Raw genomic sequence first — 10,000 nt, forward strand, 5'->3', positions numbered from 1 at the left:
TTATCCTACAGAACATCTTTAAAAGTAAAACAAGTTAAATTTATTTAGGTCTATTACAAATTTCAAAAAGTCAAACTTCCATAGCTGTAGGAGTGGTTGTGTGGTAAGTAGCTTGCTTACCAACCACATGGTCCCGGGTTCAGTCCCACTGCATGGCACCTTGGGCAAGTGTCTTCTACTATATCCTCGGGATGACTAAAGCCTTGTGAGTGGATTTGGTAGACGAAAACTGAAAGAAGCCTGTCGTATATATGTATATATCTACATATATATATGTGTGTGTGTGTGTGTGTCTGTGTTTGTCCCCCCCCCAACATCGCTTGACATCCAATGCTGGTGTGTTTATGTCCCCATAACTTAGTGATTCAGCAAAAGAGACCAATAGAATAAGTACTAGGCTTACAAAGAATAAGTCTTGGGGTCGATTTGCTCAATTAAAGGCAGTGGTCCAGCATGGCCACAGTCAAATGACTGAAACAAGTAAAGAAGAGAAGTAAAAGAGTAAAAAAGATATGAATAAAAGAGAACTTTTATAATCCAGGCAACTTCCAATGACAAACATGGCACACTTTTTACTACCCGAAATCATCAATCAGTTCAGAATAATCAAGCTGAGAGCTAAGTTCAATAGATATCATAGGCAATCCACAAAGTCTGGTACAAATTTGTGGTACAATGTAATGTTTTTACAAGAACTTTTGCAGATACAATGTATTACCATTTAATTTCAATTAACATAGTTTAATTCTTGTTCAACATCTTAACCAAAGCAAACAGATGACTTTGATCTATGTACTTTGATCTTAACATGGGGCCTCTCAACTGCAGTGGCCCCCTGTGACCGCAGGGGTTGCAGGGGCTAAGCGACGACCCTGAGCACGACAGAGGGACAGCAGCAGGTATCTTGCAGCAGAGGAAATGTAAAAATGTGAATTTGTGATGATCAGTGTTTATGAGGATTTGATGTGACAATGTGGTGGTATGATGGTATGATGTTTGTGATGATATGATCAAGTGATGTGATTATTGTGAGTCAACAAGATTATCATCTGCTAGCCTATGGGTTGATCTTGTGTTATTTGAGGAAACAGATTCCTCTCACACCCAGGCACTCCAACACTCACATAATGGCATTCACACACACACACACATACACATGCACAAGTGTGCACACACACACACACACACACACTTACATATTCAAACAACCTGATCCAATTAACAGAATCTCTGATTGATGGGATGGAGAGAAGGGTCGGAGTAGGGGTGTGTTGGGGTGCTGACAGTGATGGTGGATGTCCAAATGCAGGACTTTTATTACAACATTTAATTAAATGCAATTATTTTTGGTTCAGTTTTCTTAAACATAGGAGTGGTGGGGTTGGGTGGTGATTGTGGTGGTGGTAGTAGTGATGACTGCATTTGAAGGGCGGGGTAGGATGGGTTGGGAATAGCTGATAGAGTTGACTGTGGTAGTGGCATTGAAAGTTTTAAGCCATGGCCACAGTAATTATAATGGCAGAGATGGTGGAGGTCATCATAGTAGGGATGGTGATGGTGGTATAGTGGTATTGGTGGTGGTGACAGTGGTTATGTGGTAGTAGTGGCATTGGAATGTTATCAGCATAACAAATGGTGGTTTGCTGTTCAGTGGAAGTTCAAAGCTGTTGCTGTTTAATTCATTAGATCACCTCACCTACCATCTCACCTGGTCACTGCCAGCTTAATATATCAACTGGTGATTATTTGTCACATGTAAGATGAATCTGACTACTAGCAGAATCCACCATGAAGATTACCTCACTACACACCTTTAGCAAGGCAGAGCAAGAAGTATTCCTCTAACTCAAAATCTCCAATTAAGTACACACAAGCAAACACAGACAACCCAGAATCTACAGCTAAATAGACACAAGCATTATAGGACAGTTATAAACACTGGGCGGATGTGATGAACTATTTGTCGAACACGACCATCAAGGAAAAAATTGCAAAAATGAAGTCTGTAATAAGAATTATAGAGGAGGACAATATACGTGTGTCAGGCATGGAATGTATATTAATAGATATAAACATCATCATCATCATCATCGTTTAACATCTGCTTTCCATGCTAGCATGGGTTGGACGGTTCGACTGGGGTCTGGGAAGCCAGGAGGCTGCACCAGGCCCAGTCTGATCAGGCAGTGTATCTACAGCTGGATGCCCTTTCTAACGCCAACCACTCCGTGAGTGTAGTGGGTACTTTTTACGTACCACCGGCATGGTGCCAGGCAAGGTTGCTTTTTACATGCCACCGGCAAGGAGGCCAGTCGGGGTGGCGCTGGTAACGGCCATGTTTGGATGGTTCTTTTATGTGCCACCGGCACTGGCATCACAATTACAATTTCCATTGATTTTTGAGTGATTTCGATTTCGATTCCGATTTTACTTGTTTCAACAGGTCTTCGCAAGCAGAGTTTTGTGTCCCAAGAAGGAAAGGTATGCATAGAGGCCACGGGTTATGGCCTCACTTGTCCTGCCAGGTCTTCTCACGCACAGCATACTTCCAAAGGTCTCAGTCACTAGTCATTGCCTTGGCGAGACCTAATGTTCGAAGGTCGGGCTTCACCCCCTCGTCCCAGGTTTTCCTAGGTCTACCTCTTCCACATGTTCCCTCAACCGCTAGGGTGTGGCACTTTTTCACGCAACTATCTTCATCCATTCTCGCCACATGACCATACCAGTGCAATTGTCTCTCTTGCACACTACAGCTGGGACCCACAAGGGTGAGAGGTAGGATATGATTATCTACCACCTGTGATGGAATTTGAACAATTGAGACCATATTTTGTATATTAAAATGAATTAATTTAAAGGCGGGGAGCTGGCAGATACGTTAGCACGCTGGGCAAAATGCTTAGCAGTATTTCGTCTGCTGCTACATTCTGAGTTCAAATTCCTCCAAGGTCGAATTTGCCTTTCATCCTTTCGCAGTCGATTAAATAAGTACCAGTCAAGCACTGGGATTGATATAAACGACTTAATCCGTTTGTCTGTCCTTGTTTGTCCCCTCTGCATGTAGCCCCTTGTGGGCAGTAAAGAAATAAGATGAATTAATTTGATAAACGTTGGTATAAGAAAGAGGAAAATAATATAGTTAAAATGGCACTGCTCGAAAGTGGGGGTTAGAGTAGCCATTACATCTCCATCCATTATATAAATCCCTTTTCATTCATTCGCTTCATGTTTTTTGTTCCCACTTGTATTGTTCTGTCTGTCCTTGTACCATCCCCTCTGTATTCGTGCCTGTGTGCCCAATAAAAGAAATGAGAGCAAGAAGTATTCCTCTAACTCAGGGGATCTCAACCACTTTTTGCTTTTGGACCCCATTGATCCCTATTTTGCTCTGCTGGACTCCCATGTTATAAAAATTCCTATTATATTTTTGCAATTAAATATAAGGAATTGTATATAAAAAATTGTTAGGAGTGGCTGTGTGGTAAGAAGCTTGCTTCCCAATCACATGGTTCCATGTTCAGTCCCACTGTGAGGCACCTTGAACAACCAAAACCATGGGAGTGGATATATGTATGTATGTATGTATGTATGTATGTATGTATGTATGTATGTATGTATGTATGTATGTGTGTGTGTGTGTGTTTGTATGTATGTATTTGTATGCCTGTATTTGTCACCCAACACAACTGCTTGATAACTGATGTTAGTGTGTTTACATCCCTGTACATTAGCAGTTCAGCAATAGAGACTGATAGAATAAGTACTAGGTCACACGCAAATGTCTGAAACAAATAAAAGAATATAGTGGAAGTATAATCAATTTATTTCTCATAAACTTTAATTACCAAATCTGTTTTTGGACTCGCAAGGGCCATGTGGATTTCTGTTGAGAACCACTGTTTTAACTAGGAGCCATGGTAAAAGAGACTGTGTGGTGACCGAGGCTGAAAGGATTGAAGAAAGACACCTTCCTCTTTGGTCAAGCCCTCATTAGTCTTTTTTTTTTATAAATTCCACTTGGAGAGGAAAATGAGGGTGGAGAGGGAAGTGCTCTCTCTCAGTGAATTTGTGAAAAGGCGGGTGACTGGCAAAAATGGTTATGGTGAAAGGACCTACCTATATAAGCCTGTGCCTATATATTGGTAAACAACATTTGGGTGTTGATGAAACAAGTATCAGTCATGTACAGGGGGTACACATCCAAGGAAGGCAGCAGGTGTGCAAATTACCCATTCCCGGCATGGGGAGGTAGTGATGAAAAATAACAATGTGGGACTCTGTTGAGGCCCCGCGATCGGAATGAGTACACTTCAAATCCATTAACAAGGATTGAGCAGAGGGCAAGTCTGGTGCCAGCAGCCACGGTAATTCCAGCTCTGGTAGTGTATATTAAAATTGTTGCATTTGAAAAGCTTGTAGTCGTAATTCAGGTCTCAAAAACGTGCCTGAGCATGTTTGGGGCGACGGCACCATCGCGGGTGTGCCTCATGCACGTCTGCATCGGTTGTCCATTCACACTCCCAGCCCTATTTGCTGGGATGTGCACGGTCAGGCTGTGGAGCTCTGTGTGCATCGCTGCCATGTCGGCTGCCCTGCCCTGTCTTTGCTCATCCAGTTTCACACCTGCAGGGCATAACTTTGGCGTCATTGCACAGGTTGGTGCGTGAGCCACGGGGCAGGTGTTGTCGGGCATCACCGTTCGCATTGCGGTAGAATGTCCACTTCCTGATCATTTTGGCCCACATGGTTCCTCCAAGGGTGCTCTTCAATGAGTGTCTGAGGCAGCCAATATGTGTAATTGGCTTGGATCTTCCCCAAAAATTGATGGCCTTGTGCCAAAATTTAAAAGAATACCAATCTGAAGAAAGAATTCTGGTTTCAAGTTTTGCACAAGGCCAACAAGCTCAGGGTAATGGATTAAGTTGATTGCATCAACCTCAGTACTCAACTGGTACTTATTTTGTCGACCCTGAAAAGATAAAAGGCAAACTCACCCTCAGTAGAACTTGAACTCAGAAAGTAAATACAGATGAAATGCTGCTGAGCATTTCACCTGGCATGCTAGCGATTCTGCCAGCTTGCTGCATTAATCTGAAGAAAGAATATTAATCAGACAGACAACATCATCATCATCATCATCATTTAATGTCTGCTTTCCATTCTGGCATGGGCTGGACGGTTTGATTGAGGACTGTCAAGCAATGAGGCTGCACCAGGCTCCAATCTGATCTGGCAAGTTTTCTACAGCTGGATGCCCTTCCTAATGCCAACTACTCCAAGAGTGTAGTGGTGCTTTTTACATGCCACCGGCATGGGAGCCAGTCAGATGGCACTGGCATTGACCACACTTGAATGGTGCTTTTTATGTGCCACCAGCATGGGAGCCAGCCAGTCAGCCGCTCTCCAGCTATCTATTTAAGGCTGTATATGGCTATGGTGTGGCCACACTTGGAATTTGCATCACCAGTCTGGAACCCCTATTTTGCTTAGAACATTGATCTCCTGGAAACTGTTCAGAGATGCGCAGCCAAGTGAATACCCTTCATCAGGCATCTCTGAATGCTTGTTGTCTATGTCATTAATGTATGCAACAAACACAAGGGGCCAAGAACAGATCCCTGCAGTACACCAGATGACATCTCATAGGGTGAAGAATGCTGCCCTAGGACCATGACTACCTCTTTTTGGCTGAGCATGAAGGACTCCAACCTATTAAAAAGATCATCTTCCATACCTATTGCAGAGAGTTTGTATGTGTCTGTGCACATGGATGCGTTTTTACCCCATGACTGCTTGACAACTGTTGTCAGTGTGTTTTGTCCCCATAACTTAGAGGTTAGGCAAAAGAGACTGACTGAATAAGTAGCAGGCTTTTAAGAAAACAAGTTCTGGGGTTGATTTGTTTAACTAAAATTCTTCAAGAAAGTGCCCCAGCATGGCCATGGTCTGATTGAAACAAGTCAAAGATGAAAGATAAAAGATAAAGATGATGATGATGATGATGATGATGATGATGATGATGATGATGATGAGGATGATGATGATGAGGATGATGATAATGATGATGAGGAGGAGGAGGGCTAGAAAGATGATGGTGATGATGATGAACAGACTTATGATCAGAGGAGTTCCAGCCTTGACCATCTACTCATATTATTTTTTTATTACAAACAGTGTACATCAGATTATATTATTCAATGAATTCGTTTTAAAGACTGTAAAGTTGTGATCTGATGGAAATTTGACTGCTATTTCTAGCTGGTCGAGTGACCACATGCAGCAGAGTTAATCCGTCTGAATTTAAACATATTTATACAGCACAATGGATATTGTTTGTCTTACAAAATTTGTGCGTTTATTCACACACACTTACACACACACACACACTTACACACACACACACACTTACACACACACACACACTTACACACACACACACACTTACACACACTTACACACACACATCCGTGGCAAATGAAGTGTTTTCATTTATGTTATGCTGTTTGTGTTTGCCTTTATTAATGTCTTATTAAACAAATAAATAGATCATTTACACTCATGAAACCACTTCATGTTTTTACTGGCAACCAACCAGCCTGCCAACCGGCCAACCAGCCAACCAGCCAACCAACCACCCTGCCAATCAGCCAACCAGCCAACCAACCACCCTGCCAACCAGCCAACCAACCACCCTGCCAACCAGCCAACCAGCTTACCACAGAAAATTGATTAAATCCCAACCCTTCAAAACAACAACAATAATAATTATATAGGCACAGGAGTGGCTGTGTGGTACGTAGCTTGCTTACCAACCACATGGTTCCGGGTTCAGTCCCACTGCATGGAACCTTGGGCAAGTGTCTTCTACTATATCCTCAGGCCGACCAAAGCCTTGTGAGTGGATTTGGTAGATGGAAACTGAAAGAAGCCTGTCGTATATGTGTGTGTATGTATATATATATATGTGTGTGTGTGTGTGTGTGTGTGTGTTTATATATGTGTGTGTGTGTGTGTGTGTGTGTATATATGTATATGTATATATATGTATGTATGTATGTGTGTATGTTTGTGTGTCTGTATTTGTCCCCCCTTGACAACCGATGCTGGTGTATTTACGTCCCCGTAACTTAACGGTTCAGCAAAAGGGGTCGATTGAATAAGTACTAGGCTTACAAAGAACAAGTCCTGGTGTTGATTTGCTCAAATAAAGGTGGTGCTCCAGCAAGGCCGCAGTCAAATGACTGAAACAAGTAAAAGAGTAAAAAGAGAGCTGTGGATTATTGATCAGCCACAAATGCTACTGATGGCCACCACAACTTGGCATCTGTCATTTAGGATGTCCTAAACTAATTTGCCTAGTTTTCCTACAGAGCTAAGATGTTACTTCTGACTTATTAAACTAATGCTCTACTTTGTAGAAAACCGTTTGCAAGTTCCATATCGGTCAATACTGTGTTTGAATGGTTGACCAGTTGCTTTAACACCCAGCAATAAATGTTGGAGCATTTATGTGAAGCAGCTTCTGCTTGGCTGCAAACCATGTGGTGTAATGCTACATAAGCCATTCTCTTATAAGAAGGTAATCAGTTTCTCTTTGATAATTTCTTCCATGACCTTGCTGATATGTCAAGTCAAGAGAGATAGGCCTGTAAATTTTAGCATCTGCCATTCTTCCTCAATTATGCTACACACACACACACACACACACATAATGTATGTATGTATGTGTGTATGTATGTATGTGTGTATGTATGTATGTATGTATGTGTGTGTGTGTGTGTATGTATGTATGTATGTATGTATGTATGTGTGTATGTAGGTATGTATGTATGTATGTGTGTATGTATGTATGTATGTATGTGTGTATGTAGGTATGTATGTATATATGTATGTATGTATATATGTATGTATGTGTGTATGTATGTATGTATATATGTATGTATGTGTGTATGTATGTATGTATGTATGTATGTATGTATGTATGTATGTATGTGTGTATGTATGTATGTATGTATGTGTGTATGTAGGTATGTATATATATATGTATGTATATATGTTTATATGTATGTATGCATGCATATATATATATATATATATATATTACATTCTCTTTCAGATCTATGGTGGGTGAGCTAGTGACTTAAAACAAAAGAGCTTTGATAAACTAATTCAAGTGGTTTGGCTAGAAGTATTTATATGTTTTTGAAAACTCGTTAGGAGACCACCAGGAGCCTGTTATCTTTTTACGCTTTACTCAGGAGTAGTGAAGGTGTGTGGCCTAATTGCCAGGGTGGAGGGCTCACAGCTGTTAGATTGCGAGTTCATTTTTGGGACTCGGCAGTGCGTTGTATTCTTGAGTATAGGACTTGCATTTCACAGTGCTTTAGTCCATACAGTTGTAAATGAGTATCACCAGCAGTTACAATTATATGAAGGGTACAATTGTTCATAATATGAAACAATGCTGAAGGACTGTCTCTGTCAAACCATCTGTAATATGTAAGCATAAGAGAACAGATAAGATGAATTGGGATAGAGTGTATAGAAGTAGAATTCAGTCACCCAACAGATGTTAGTGTGAAGATAGGGGAGAAAGAAAATAAAGCTGAACTGATGAGGAATCAGTAGATATACTCCTTGGCCTGTAGCTTTACCATTATAGCTGTGATTGTTGGAGCACTTGGATATATAACTAACTGCCTCAGCATGTGTCTTGAGAAGCTGAGTTTCACAAAACCAGAAAGGAGACAGGCTAATTATGAAGTTATAATTACAAGTCATTAATAGAACAGTGAAAATATATAAGACATTCTAGAAGTTTAGCATGTAATAATTGATGGCATACAAGCGTATGTAAATGTACACATACTTAAGTCAAAACATACAGATTCAATCATATAATGATAATCATTCTTGCACACATACATATGTATACCATGTACATATACATACAAACATACATAGGTGCAAGAGTGGCTGTGTGGTAAGTAGCTTGCTTACCAACCACATGCTTTTGGGTCCCACTGTGTGGCACCTTGGGCAGGTGTCTTCTACTATAGCCTTGGGCCAACCAAAGCTTTGGTAGATAGAAACTGAAAGAGGCCTGTTGTATATATATATATATATATATATATATATATATATCATCATCATCATCATCATCAGCATCATTTTTTAACATCTGCTTTCCATGCTAGCATGGGTTGGACGATTTGACTGAGGACTGGTGAACCCGATGGCTGCACCAGGCTCCAATCTGATCTGGCAGAGTTTCTACAGCTGGGCTCCACCTACAAGGTCATGAGCTGTTTATTTTGATATGTGATCACCATGTCGCACATATATGGTTGTGATGCATGTGCCTAGTGTACCCTTATCAGACGGGTAGTCATGATGGGTATATATGTATATATATACCCACCGTTGTATATATATATATAAATATATAAAGTTAATCCAAACAAGAAAACAAAAAAAAAACAACAATGCAAGGATGTGGAAAAATAAAGTATTATTGGACGCTCAGGAAAGAAGGGAAGAAGGATATATATATATAGGCGCAGGAGTGGCTGTGTGGTAAGTAGCTTGCCAACCAACCACATGGTTCCGGGTTCAGTCCCACTGCATGGCATCTTGGGCAAGTGTCTTCTGCTATAGCCCCGGGCCGACCAATGCCTTGTGAGTAGATTTGGTAGACGGAAACTGAAAGAAGCCCATCGTATATATGTATATGTATATATATGTATGTGTGTGTTTGTGTGTCTGTGTTTGTCTCCCTAGCATTGCTTGACAACCGATGCTGGTGTGTTTACGTCCCCGTAACTTAGCGGTTTGGCAAAAGAGACCGATAGAATAAGTACTGGGCTTACAAAAAATAAGTGTCGGGGTCGATTTGCTCGACTAAAAGGCGGTGCTCCAGCATGGCCGCAGTCAAATGACTGAAACAAGTAAAAGAGAAAAGAGAAAGATATATATATATATATATATATATATATATAAT

Source organism: Octopus sinensis, linkage group LG16, assembly GCF_006345805.1.
Source record: "Octopus sinensis linkage group LG16, ASM634580v1, whole genome shotgun sequence".
Taxonomy (NCBI): Eukaryota; Metazoa; Mollusca; class Cephalopoda; order Octopoda; family Octopodidae; genus Octopus; species Octopus sinensis.